The 13,492-nt window shown below is 52.7% G+C and overlaps 1 protein-coding gene across 2 annotated transcripts in view; it reads right to left on the minus strand.

Moving 5' to 3' along the window:
* BCORL1 (BCL6 corepressor like 1) overlaps positions 1 to 2,203 on the minus strand; it is a 64,825-nt gene extending 62,622 nt beyond the window's left edge. For both annotated transcript variants that reach the window (XM_056809433.1, XM_056809432.1), the window contains exons 1-3: positions 1,864 to 2,203; positions 1,206 to 1,288; positions 20 to 144 (exon numbers count right to left, since the gene is read on the minus strand). The gene's annotated coding sequence lies outside the window, so the exon portion shown is untranslated. The remainder of the gene's footprint in view (positions 1 to 19; positions 145 to 1,205; positions 1,289 to 1,863) is intronic.
* Positions 2,204 to 13,492: the final 11,289 nt, after the last annotated feature.

Below are 13,492 nucleotides of genomic sequence, written 5' to 3' on the forward strand. Positions count from 1 at the left end.
CCACCAACCAACCACCAACCTCCAGCTCGAGCTCCGGATCGTCCTCTCCTCCTCGCTGCCGCCGCCGCCGCCGTCGTCGTCGTCGTCCTCCTCCTTCTCCTTCTTCCTCTCGGTGCTGGCTGGTGGCGGGTCGGACTCTAGGAACTGCCAGGGGAAGAAGGGAGGGCTCAGCAAAGCTATGGGGAGGCAGAGACACACACTGGCAGTCCCGGCAGCCTGCGAGCCAGCGAGCGAAAGAGTGAGGGGGAGAGACGAGCGGAGCGCTGTATCTCTTTGCGTGCGCGTATGTATGTGTGTATGCGTGTGTGGATGTGTGGATGTGTGTGTGTGTATGTGTGTGCGAGCACTGCCTTCGGAGTGGGTGCCGGGCGCGGGGCTCGACGGGAAGTGCAGTCCGGCCGGCGCCGCGAGCCCTGCCGTGCCCCACTGTGGGAGACTACAGCTCCCAGAATGCCCCAGGTTGGGGTGGGGGGAGAAGAGGAGTGGGGGAGGAGAGAGGGAGGGACAAGAGCAGGGAGCAAGCGGCGGCGAAGGGGGCAGAGCCAAAGCAGCCCCAGTGACACGGGGGGGGGGGGGGGGGGGGAGACAAGGGGAGAGGGGGGTGATCGCCGTGCGGACGGAGCAGATTCCGGAGAGGGAGACGGAGAGGGAGGCAGTGGTGGCTGCGGCAACCCGGGCAAAGAGCTAGACTCCCGAGAGAGGCCAGAGGTGCTTTCAATCCAAACGGGTGGGAGAAACCCACGCCCCCTCCCTTCCTTCCAGTCACCCCAGAAAGGGAGAAAATTAAGAAGGGGGAGAAGGCAGAGGAAGAAGGGTGAGGAGTCATTGCCCCAGAGATAGAGGTCCCTCTCGATGTTTTCTTCCAAGCTCCCCCCAGCGCCCTCACTTTGCCGGGCCCCTTGGTGCCCAATCCACTGTGCAGATCCCGAGACCCAAGACCTCCCCCGCCGGGCAGCACTGAGCAGTCGCACTCAGTCCCCTCCTCCCTGGGGCCTGAGGGAGGCTCCCCTAGCTGGCTGGGCGTGACTCCCCCCTTCCTCTGAAACCCCCCCGACGTCGCCACCCCCCAGCACCATCTCACCCCTAAAACCCCTCTTGCGGCTGGGAGGGGCTTCCCTCTCTCCCCACTCCTCGGGGAAACCGGAATCGCTCTGGAGGGGCTTCCCAAACCCCCCTTATTCTTGTCCCCCTCCCCGCGGCCTTACCTAAGTAATTCTGGAGGCAACCCGAGTTTCAGTGATGACCACTTTCCAGAGTGCAAGACTGGCCGTCCTCTGGCACGCCGACCCTTTGGAGAAACAGGGAGACACAAATAACCCCCTCTTTTTCTCCGATCTTAGGGGAAATAGCTCCGAGGAAAGGGGAGCGGTGATAATGAGGGGGGATCCTAATCCTTAATCACCCATCCCAGGCGTAGAGATACGGGGATTCGTCCCTATCATTGAAATCCATCAAATCCCTGATATAGGGATGGGGGGGGGGATGTGGAGAGGGAAACACTGGGTCAGGACAGAGATCCAGACTCCAGCGTCTGGGTGACTCGATCCGATCCAGGATCCAGGGAGAAGGAGGCGTAGACGATCTGAATAAGGCTGTCTCTCGCCGGAGAAGAAATCTGCCCCACCTGCCCCCCACTCCCCCAGCTTCCCTCCCAGGGGAAAATCAGATGGCCGAGGGGGTAAGAGAGGGGGCCAGCAAGCCCCAAGGCGGGCTCGGGGCGGGTAAGTGCCTCTTCCCCCAAGAGAAGACTCCAGATGCGGGGGAGGGGGGGGTCCCGCGGGGGGCCAGCATAATCGGAGGCGGCGTCTGGACTCTTCCCGGAATCACCTCCCCGAACACCGTCTAACACTCGTAGTTGCTTACCCGTCCCTTTAGTGCGCAAGAGGCGGGCGGCTGGGGCCAGGGGAGCCCAGGGCACAAACTCCGCGGAAGCTGGCCTTCTCCGCCGGGCCGGCCGGCCGCCGCAGCCGCCGCCGTCGCCGCCGGCCTCGCTCTCTCACTCCGTCCCTCCCTACCTCCGCTCCGGGCCCCGAGGAGAAGGAGGAGGAGGAGGCAGGCGGGCGGGCGGACGAGCAGGCGGGCAGGAGAGCGAGCCGGCAGGCAGGCAGGCAGGCAGACAGGCAGGCAGGCAGGCAGGCAGGCAGACAGCTAGCTAGCGCTAGCTAGCTACCTTCGCCCCGGCCGGGTCCGGACCCTGAGCCTAACTACACGCCCCTAGCCTACCCCACCCCCTGCTCCCCCTCCCCTCGCGCCCAGCCCTGCCCCTCGCACCGCCCCGCCCTAGTCCCCGGTCCGGATCCCAGCAAGTGCCCCGGGCTCGGGCTCACTCCCCCCAACCCCTGGGCTGGTCCAGCCCCGCCTCATCCCTCCCCACCCCCCACAGACAGAAAAAGAAAGCCTTGGCCACTTGGCGCCCCAGCTCCCCCGGGGGCTCCGTTCGGCCCCCTAGCCTCGGTTCGGGCCGGGGTCCGACTATCTAGCGCCCCCAGGCCTGGCCCGTTGCCCAGCCCCCCTCCCCTGAACGGTCCAGATCCAGGTCCGGTCTGGCTCGGCCCGCTGCCTCCCTCCCCGCACGAGGGCTCGGTCCACGCAGGCTCCCGAGCAGGGCGGAGGGCGTCTTGGCTCGCAAGTTTCTTTCTGTCCCCCCCCACCCCCCCCGTGCAAGGCCGGGCCGCTCCCCCAGGACTCAGCCCCGCGGCGCCCCCTCACCTGGGCAGCGCCCCCCAGCTGCTGGCGCAACTTTGCTCCTCACGCCGGGGAAGCGGGGAAGGGAGGCGGCGGCGGTGGTGGCGGCGGCAGTGGCGGCGGCGGCGGAGGAGGAGGAGGAGGGAGGGGGGGCTGGGATCAGGCCGCTGAGCTCCGGGAGGACACGTGGGGGAGGAGGGGGAGGAAGAGGGGCGGGCCTGCGATTCTCGGGGCTCCCCTAGCCGGCTCCAGGAAAGACGGCCTTTTCCAGGGGAACCGTAGACCCCGCGCAGGGCACCTCGGGGGCCAGTCAGGGGCTCAGAGGAGGGGGGGGGGCCTCGAGCAACGCCGCTGGCCCGAGAGCTTTACGTGCGCCTCTCCCCCATTTTCTCCGGGAACCCAAGGGGGAGAGGGACGCGTACAGGGTGGTATTCGGCCTTGCATTCGCAGGGGGGAGCTCCCGCCGAACGCCCCGCCCGGCGCCGCCCCCCCGCAGCTCCCCGCACACCCACCCGAGACGGCTTCCGTGCGTGGCTCTGGCGTTGGGCACTGAAGACGCCCGCGGGCGCAGACCCAGCCCCTGCGCTTAAGTGGGACAGGTGCTAGAGAAGGGAAAATTCCGGGGCTCTCACGTCGCCTCTCTCCGCCTCGGCCCGGCCCGGCCCACCCCTCGTGGAAGGCTGTCCCGCTGCATAGTCCCTGGCCGGCCCTCCAAGTCAGGGTTGAACCTGGGGGGGCGGGGGGGGGGGACGAGGAGAAGGAGGAGGAGGAAAGGGATAAAAGGTTGACACAGAAGAAACTCGCCCTGCTCTGTGGGCAAGAAAAGCCCGGCTCGGGCAGCCCCGCGTCCCCTCCCGGCAGCCTCCCGATGTGCCTGGCCGAAGTCCCCACCTCGAGAAATGCATTTCATATGTGTTTATTCCCCTAACGCGTCCTGGGGCTGCCCAGTTGGGCCAGCTCATTCTCGGGCTGCTCGAACTCGGATGACTTTACAAGTCTGAGGAAGAGAGCAGGAGAAGAGCCGGAACGAGCCCGGCTGGCCCTCTGGCCCGCCCGCCGTGAGCCGCCTGTCTTTGGCCCTTCTCTGCAGCTCCGACCTGGAGGGAGGATCGAGACTTCAAAGGCATCACCTCAGCTGGGCTGAAGGGTGGCAGGGAAGACCCAGAGCACTTCCTGGAGCGCTTGCTCAGGGCTTTGGGAAGCCAATGGTCCACAGCTACCCAGGGAGGGAGGCTTGGGCCCTCCCTCAGGTGATCGGGGCTGCCCAATGCTTCAGCCAAGCCTTCCCATCTGTGCAAGGACCAGGGGCCTTTGGGAGTGGGGGAATGGGCGTGGGGGGCTGCCATGACTAGGCCATTGGGAAGAGCTTGTCCTCCCTCAGCAGCCTCTGGCCCTCCTTGCTGTGGCCCAAGGTTTCGGCCTCATCCCCTCATGTGGACCCTGCTCTCCCACCCTTTGGGGCATACAGCCTGCCTTGCAGTGTCCGTGTAAGCCTCCGGATTTTCCTCTGGGCCTCACCTAGGTGAAGGTGCCCTCCCTTTTTGGTGCTGCCTCCTCTACTCTCCCCCCAGCTTTGGCAGAGAACTGGAGCAGGAATTTGGAAGTGATTGGACTACTGTGGCTAATGCAGACAGACAGGCCCACTGGCTTTAGCAATGACATTTAGAGAATACTTGGGGTCTGCTAAATGAAGCCCCCCAGTTGGGACCCCACACGTGGCCTGCATTTGAGTTAACCAGGCAATCACGGAATCTCTCCTTTGGTCACCATCTTGGGGCAGCCTCTGAATCCCACACCTTCCAGCCAGTTCCCCTTCATTTCATCCAGCACTCATTGAAGGGTAGCCCTAGGACAGGCATGCATTCAGGCCAACCCCCTGATTTACACAGGTGGAAACTGAGACCTAGCACCATTCCATGGCTGGCTCCCAGCCCCAGTGCTCTTGCCAACTGACCCCTGATTTCCCAGGCACCTCCTGTCCACAGGGTTCACATCACCCCATCTCAAAGGCTATATGTTCTGGAGAAATGAGAATTGGTTATGTCATAACAAGCTCCCACATCCTGGAGGAGCTTTGCTACGGGTTCAAAGCTTCCCAGCCACAGGTGAGGGTGGCTGATCAGGGGCCAGGGATAGCTGTGTACACAGTCCTGATTTTTTTCCCCACCCAGGGCTAGAACCCTAAAATGCCAAGTGACTCCCTTTCAGACGTGCGCATCGTTTTCCCAGTTCTCTCTTCCACCAATAAAATCTGCCCTAGGCTTGGATTGTGCCCGCACAAGGATCACCAACCAGTCTGGCTGTAGAGGCCTAAGGATAACAGTGGCCCAGGTCCTGCCATCTGACAGCTTAGCAGACAAAGCAGGAAACTAGACAGTCCATGGCCAATTGAGGCCCCAGACCAATCTCAGCCTGAATTCGAAGGATAATTGCCTCAGTCCCGTGCTTTGTTCTGGAATCACAGGCCTTGTTGCTCTGATAAAATATTCCAACCCCCCCTCCCAGATAAGGTTGGGGAGAGGAGGGGGCCCTGAACTGGGAGCAGAAAGCAAGCTCAGATCTTCTGGGAGCTGGACCATTAATAATGACCCCCATTTCTGCTACTTTGCCCCCAGACCCCCTGCCCCTCCTCAGCATGAGGCAGTTGTCCCCATTTTATAGACAAGGAAACTGAGGCTGCTAGGCAAAGATCCAAGGAGTTGGAAAGAAAAAGCAGTCATCTTTGCTCTGCAATCCCAACCCCCTGGCACCCTGGTTAGAGACTGGGGCTATAGCCATAGGAACTGGTATGATGGGGGGATGGTATTTGACCCCTGCACTAACATGGCCATGCTGTTTATGCTGAAAAAGGGCTGAGGTTACTGAGAACATACAAGCCTCGGACCCCTGCTCTCCGGGACTCCCAGCCTCCATGGAGAGGCAATACATGGGAGTAATTTAACTCTGTAAACAGCCTGCAACCTTCCTAGGTTTTACAGTCAAAGGTGGGGGGGGGTGGTGGAAAGAGGGCCAAGAATAACAGCAGAGACCTTTCTTTTCTCTTTGCGCTAGGCCCCTTCCAGCTGTCCTTTGGCTCCCAGCCCCACCCCCACCCCAGGACTGCAGAGGGCTAAAAAGGGGGGGCAAGGGTCGAGGGCACCTGAGAGGTGGAGCCTGACCTGCATGTGTGGCTCCTAGAAAGCTACTCTAGACCCAAAGCTGTTTCGGTGGTCCGTCCCCCCCCCAGTAGCCAGGCATGGCCTGTGTTCAGATCCTACAGTTGGCCATGGCTCCATCAATCGGCTCCCATGGCGGCCCAGCCTACCCAGAGCACTATATTTATTACCCATTGTGGGCCAAGTAGAAGGTATTCCCCGGGGGCAGGCCGGCCAGTGCAGCCTCCGAAATCCATCCCATCCATTCCCTTCTCACGCTGACCATGGATGGGAATAGCCTCCTCAATGGCCTCCCTGCTTCCAGCCTTTCCTCCCTCCAACCCAGCCTCCACACAACTCTGAAAACGAGCTTCCAAGAGCACTGGGCTGACCTCCTCACTCCCTCGCTCAAAGAACTTCATTCTGGTGGTTCCCTATTGCCTCCCAGGGCAAACACAGAGTTCTCCAGTGAATGGTGTAAACTACAAAGAACAGGCTTGACCCCAAAGAAGACCTATTGTGCTGCCTGGGGAGGGGCCACCGTTGGGCAACACTGTATATACTGTCAGATAGTTTTTCAATGCGCTAGTCAGTTTTGCTCAAGCCTCTTTTTAAATTGTTATAAGGGATGGCACTGTGAGATGGAGGAAGGTAAGGAGTGCAGGGCACCTAGGTGTCATGGTGAATATCCCACTAGGCTTCAGCTGCTTCCTTGCTGCGTGACCCTGGGCAAATCGCTTCACCTCATTTGCCTCAGTTTCCTCATCTGTAAAATGAGCTGGAGAAAGCAATAGCAAATCACTCTGCTCTCTTTACCACAACTCCCCCCCAAAGGGGTCATGGAGAGTCAGATGGCTGAAAAATAACCAAACAACAGCAAGGAGAGGATACAATCTAGCGATCATGGGCCTTTTGACCTTACACAGGGGCCCCCCCAGAGCCATCTGTTGCTCTCTCCAGCCTTTTAGGCCTCTTAGTATCATTCCCTGGCATCTTTCAGGGTCAAGTCACTTACTACCTCTTTCCTGTTTCTCCCTCAGTTGTTCCTGATTCTTTTTGACCTCAAACTATTCTTACGTTGGGGTCCTCCAGTAGAACAGAAGCTCCCCAAGGGCAGGGACTGCTTTTCTTGGAGAAGAGGGGGTGGAACACAGAACTTTATAAGCTTGGGTCCTTGCCCAGTATCTTTTTTTAACCAGTACCTTCAGCCTTAGAATCAATTCAATCAATGGTCCCAAGGCTTGTCAGTGGGGGTTAAGTGACTTGCCCAGGGTCACACAACTAGGAAGTGCTGAGGGCAGAGTTGAACTGGGGACCTCTCAAATCCAGGCCTGACTCTCCATACACTTAGCTTCCCCCCTTCCAGTATTTTTTTAAACCCTCACCTCCTCTCTTAGAATTCACACTAGGTATTGGTTCCAAGGCAGAAGAGCAGTAAGGGCTAGGTAATGGGGGTGAAGTGACTTGCCCAGGGTCACACAGCTAGGAAATGTGTGAGGTCAAATTTGAACCCAAGACCTCTTGTCTCTGGGTCTGACTCTCAATCCAATGAACCACCCAGCTGCTCCCCCCCCCAGTATCTTTTGTAGAAATGTTTTCAATATGTTTTGTTGAAAGGACAAATATATTACTTTTTTCATGGATGAACAAATACAGAGGCATAAACACAATGTCTGATGAGCTAGACGGTCAAGGTTGCTCCACATGGGTGAGAGCTTCCTGGAAGAAGGACCATTGAAGGTGAACTTAAAAGTCTAGGGAGGGATTTAATGGGTTGAGAAGGAAAAGGAGGACATTCCAGCCCTGGTCAACATTCTGAACAAAGGAACAGTGGTAAGAAGCCACTAAGTGGAGGGAGGAAGGGAGGACAGGGCACCAGTAAGGTTGGAGAAGTAGGGTGGCACCAGGCATATACTTTCAATGCCAGGCAGAGGAGTTTGAACTCTAGCTGGCAGGCAATGGGGAGCCACTAAATATTTTAGTGGAGGAATGACAATGAATTTTCCTCATTAATAAGATCAGCTGGAGATGGTTAAGAGGTAGTTGCTAAAATCCACATAGGTCAGAGAGAGCAGAATGGTCCTCTATGGGGAACTCATTCCTAACTGAGAGGAATGGAGTTATCAGCACTGGGATGAGTACCTCACAAATGCAGGTCCCAGAACTACTCTTCTTAGTTTCTTTGGGCTTTCATGGCCCTTTAAGTCCAGCTAGATTGTGTTGTGACCTTTTCATCTCATCTACTTTTCTTCCTTAGAGGCTTCTTCTTACTAAGTTCCAGCCATGCACTACATCATTTGATCTTCATAACAACCCTGTGAAAGTAGGTAGCAGAGATGGTGATTCCCATTTTACAGATGAGAAAACTAAGGCTCAGAGAAAGGGACTTAAGTTCACAAATCTAGGGTTGGAGGGCTGTGGATAAGAACCCAGGAGCCTAGGCGTCAGTGCTGGAGCTAGTACTTTCCCTGCAGTTGCTCTTGAATTGAAGGCCTTTCACAATCTGGGACCCACCAACTCTGCCAGAATTCACATTACCTGGAGGCTTTCTGATTCTCTTCCCTTCTAACTGAATTGAAGTCAGCTTTCTCCTCTCTATAACCTTCTACCTCCTGGCTCCAGAACTTTGAGCAGGTGGCCCCCTGTGTCTGGAATGCCCTCCTCACCTTTGTCTCTTAGGGTCCTTCCATTTCTTCCAAGTCCAGCCCAGGAGTCACCTCCTACTATAAGGCCTTCCCTGACCTTTGCCCCACTCCCCAGCACAGTGGTTAACACTCTCTCCCTCCTGGAATTACTGTACAAGGCCCCAGTGATGTTTATTTATCTCTGTATATGCCCCCCAAGTAGAATGTAAGCTCCTTGAGGACAAGACCTGCTTTGGAGTTTGTATTGTATTCCCAATGGTTTGGACATTTTCTTGAGTGGTCTCAACCCATGATTTCATTCATTCATCAAGAGGCCTTGCACATAGTAGGTACTAAAGAAATAATGTGAATTGGATTTCTCCAGACCAGGGCTGGACTCTACTGAACAGAGCAGAACACGATATACTTGGTACCAAATCAAAAAGTGAAGAATCCCACCACTCCCATGAACCCTGCCTTCTCCTCCTCACCCCAAAATTCCATCTCTGGCGTAAAGACTTCTTCAAAGGTCCCTCTAAAAGTGCCAACGGGGCTTGTGATAGAAATGATATTAACCCACTCTAACAAGAGCACAGACTGACAATTATAGTAATGTTCCTTCATTTCTCAGCATTTTCTATTGTTTACAAAGTGGTTTCCTCCCAAGAGCCTGCTAAGGCAAAGTATGCAGAGATTGTTATCCCCATTTTACAGATCCAAGTCGTCCGCAGCCAGTGAGTAGCAGAACTGAGATTCAATTAGCTTTGGATCTGGTAAAAGTTCCAACAAGCTTTTCAGCCTAATTGTTCAACCATATACAATAGGTATTTCAGAGGCGATGGCAATGAGGGCTCCCAGATTGGGCAGCAACCCATTCCTTAGCTGTCACAAGACTCAAGTCTTCCTTTTGCTTCTAAAAGGCTGTATACCCCTTATAATACCTTGCCTGTACTTGGGGCTCAGAGGTTCATAGTTGGAAGAGATCTTGAAGACCATCTAGTGTAGCCCCCTTCTTTATAGTTGAAAAAAACTGAGGCCAAGATCAAGAAAAGGACTTACTCAAGGTATTAAGGCTAATAAGAGCTCTCAGTTCCTCTGCCTCTAAACAGCAGGTACTTTCTTGTTCTTTCTTTTTTGATTTTCCCAGTATTGCATTGATGCCCATTTATTTATTTTTTAAATTAAGTCTATTTAATTTATAATATTTTTCCATGGTTACATGATTCATGTTCTTTCCCTCCCCTCCTCCTACCCCCCTCCCATAGCCGACACGCAATTCCACTGGGTTTTACATGTGTCATTGATCAAGACCTATTTCCAAATTATTGATGTTTGCACTAGGGTGATCATTTAGAGTCTACATCCCTTATCACATCTCCATCTGCTCATGTAATCAAGCAGTTGTTTTCCTTCTGCAGTTCTACTCCCACAGTTATTTTTCTGCATGTGAATAACATTCTTTCCCATAAATTGCTCAGAATTGGATCACCGCATTGACACTAATGGAGAAGTCCATTACATTTGATGGTGCCACAGTGTATCAGTCTCTGTGTATAATGTTCTCCTGATTCTGCTCCTCTCACTCTACATCACTTCCTGGAGGTCATTCCAGTTCCTATGGAATTCCTCCAGTTCATTATTTCTTTGAGTGCAATAGTATTCCATCACCAACATATACAACAATGTGTTCAGCCATTCCCCAATTGAAGGGCATCCCCTCATTTTCCAGTTTTTTTTCCACCACAAAGAACACAGCTATGAATATTCTTGTACAAGTCTTTTTCCTTATTATCTCTTTGGGGTACAAACCCGCAAAGGACAGGCAGTCTTTTAAAGCCCTTTGGGCATAGTTACAAATTGTCTTCCAGAATGATTGGACCAGTTCACAACTCCACTAGCAATGCATTGGTGTACCAATTTTGTCACATCCTGTCCAACATTTATTACTTTCCTTTGCTGTCATATTGGCCAATCTGCTGGGTATGAGGTGGTATCTCAGAGTTGTTTTGATTTGCATTTCTCTAATTATAAGAGATTTAGAACACTTTTTCATGTGCTTATTGGTAGTTTTTATTTCTTTATCTGAAAACTGCCTATTCATGTCCCTTGCCCATTTATCAATTGGGGAATGGCTTGATTTTTTTGTACAATTGATTTAGCTCCTTATAAATTTGAGTACTTAGACCTTTGTCAGAGGTTTTTGTTATAAAGATTTTTTCCCAATTTGTTGTTTCCCTTCTAATTTTGGTTGCATTGGTTTTGTTTGTACAAAAAAATGCCCTTTTATTTTTAAAGTCAGTCATTTCCTGGTATGAATTTCCCCTTTCTCCCTATCCCCCCCCCCATCATTGAATCTTCTCTTGTAACAAAAGAAAACAGATCATCGGTACAAACACTAACAAACTGTCCTGATAGCATATGTGGCATTGGGCTCCTTAGTGCCTCACTCTTCCACAAAGAGAAGGGAAATTTGTTTTATCATCTGTCCTCTGGGACAACAATGATCGCCACCAACTACAATGAATTTGATTTTGGCTGCCACCTTTCAGATTGCTTTTAATTTACATTATTGTCATCCTGTGGATAATTCTATTCCTCTATTTCTTCTTACTCAACTCCATGGCAGTTCCTAGAAGAATGCCCATGTTTTTTCTGAATTTCTGATAGATATCTGTCATTCCTTCCAACAAAAGAATATTCCATGACATCCCTGTACTCTAATTTGCTCAGCCATCCCCCAATCATGGGCATCTTTCTACTTTGTTTCTGGGGGTTTTGCTACCATAAAAAGTGTTGCTATATATAGGGGGCTCAGCTCCTCCTTCCAGTCTCTTATTCCTGTGGAGTTTCTGTTCAGGAGGAGGAGGAGGGCTGGGTCAAAGAGCTCAAAGAATTTGGGGATTTTTCTGGCATAATTACAAGTCAGGCTCCTTTCCATCGTACTCGCTCTATCAAACACATGAAGTAATCAATCAGTTGGAAGATTGGGGGACTTAAGGACCCTTAGAGATCACTGGACAGCTAGGTGGTGAAGTGATAGAACACTAGGCCTAGAGGCAGGAAGACCTGAGTTAAAATGGAGCCTCAAATATTTACTAGCTGTGTGACCCTGGACAAGTCACTTACCTCTGTTTACTTCAGTTTCTTCATCTACTAAATGAACCAGGGAAGAAAATGACAGACCATTCCAGACTCTCTGCCAAGAAAACCTCAAACAGGATCACTAAGAGTCATCACAACTGGGGGCAGCTGGGAGTCAGGAGGTCCTGGGTTCCAATCTGGCCTCAGACACTTCCCACCTGGATGACCCTGGACAAGTCACTTAACTCCCATTGCCTAGCCGTTACTGCTCTTCTGCCTTAGAACCAATACACAGTAGTGATTTTAAGAAAAAGAGTCATCACAACTGAACAATGACAGCAACAATAACTATAGTTTAAAAGGGAGGGAGGGTCTCCCAACCAGCTAGTAAATGGTAAAGTCAAGATTCGAACCCAGATCCTTCCACTTCTCACCCAGAGTCCTTTCCACTGCAGCACATTGCCTCTCATATCAGTCAAAAAGTGTGGAATCAGCCTCTGGCTGTGCTTCCTTATATAGCCCTCTCCAAATTCTTGCTTCTTATATCCTTATTTCCTTGTGTCCATGTCACACCTGTTTTGTGCGTGTTTCAGCTGTGTGTGCATGCATGCCTATCCCCTTCACTAGACAGTAAGGGCCTCAAGGCCAGGAATCCTATCTCCTATAACTCTCCATAACATAGATGCTCAGATAACCAAAACTCTGCCAACCTTGATTAACCAAGGTTTTGTGGGAGAAAGAAGGAAAAGCTGATCCGACCCAACAAGATTTCCTTTTTTAAAAATCTGGCTAGGGCCTGGGCCCAGGACGCACGCGGAACGGTCCTCTGTGCCTTCCACCCTTCCGGCTCTGGCAATGATACACGCTAGTGATTTCGGAGCAGTGGTCCCGGGCCCTGACGAGATTTTTGAATCAGTGGGGATTCGGTGCTGGTCACCACATTGGACCTCCTCAAAGTAGGGGAGAGGATGTGACTGCTTTAGAAAGACTCGACAATAGAAGGTGAGGCAAAGAGGAGTTTCAGGCTAACCCTTTACTTATCTGGGAGACTCCAGACAATGTATCCCAAGCACCTGCGATTTCGGCGGACACAACACCAATCCACTGCATGAATACCCACGACCCTTCAGTTGGATGCTATAGCAATGGAATTGACCAGACCCTTGAATCGCCCAATGAGTTTCCCCTCTAAGCCAGTTTTGGTGCCTAGGACAGAGCCAAGGGGCTTTCACTGAGAAAGATCAAGATGTGAGTGTATTTCAACACAGTACAGTGTTGTTTAAAAGGGGCCGGACAAACTCCCTACCAGAATGGATCGTATGATTTTTGTTCTGCTTATTTATTTCTGTGATGACAAAAACTAAATCCCAGGTGTAAGAGAGTCAGCGCCTGCCACAGTCCTCTCTCACGGAGCATCGCTGGGCCTCTCTGTCCAAACTCCTTAGAGGATGGGCCAATAACTCGGACCAGAGCCCCTTGCTGAGCTGAGCTCTGCTCCCAAAGCCTGAACCTCTCTATCTCAGAAGTCCCTGCCCACCCTTTTCTACTGAGCTCAAGTCTGTATAAGACAAGATCACTTACTCTATTAGCAAGCATTTATTAAGCATCTTCTGTATGCCTGGCACTATCCAAATCGTGGGAATACCAAGACCAAAAATCCCATAATTTCTGCCTGGAGGAACTTCCATTCTATGGAGGAGAGGTAGCCACAAAACCCCTCCATGTATACATGAATAATACAGCATTTGGAGGAGGGCTGGGAACAGCCTAATCACCAAAGACCTCACAGAGGAGACATTTCAGCTGACTTGGAAGGAAGAAAACGTAGGGTTTTAAGAAGCAGAGCTGAAAGAGAGTGTGCTCCAGCACGAGGAACAGCCATTGCAAAGCCATAACGGGGAGAGATCTGAGGAAGAAAGAGACCATTTTGGCCAAACTGAAGAGCCCCTGTGGAAGGAATGGAAATAC

This window comes from Monodelphis domestica, chromosome X (assembly GCF_027887165.1).
Source record: "Monodelphis domestica isolate mMonDom1 chromosome X, mMonDom1.pri, whole genome shotgun sequence".
Taxonomy (NCBI): domain Eukaryota; kingdom Metazoa; phylum Chordata; class Mammalia; order Didelphimorphia; family Didelphidae; genus Monodelphis; species Monodelphis domestica.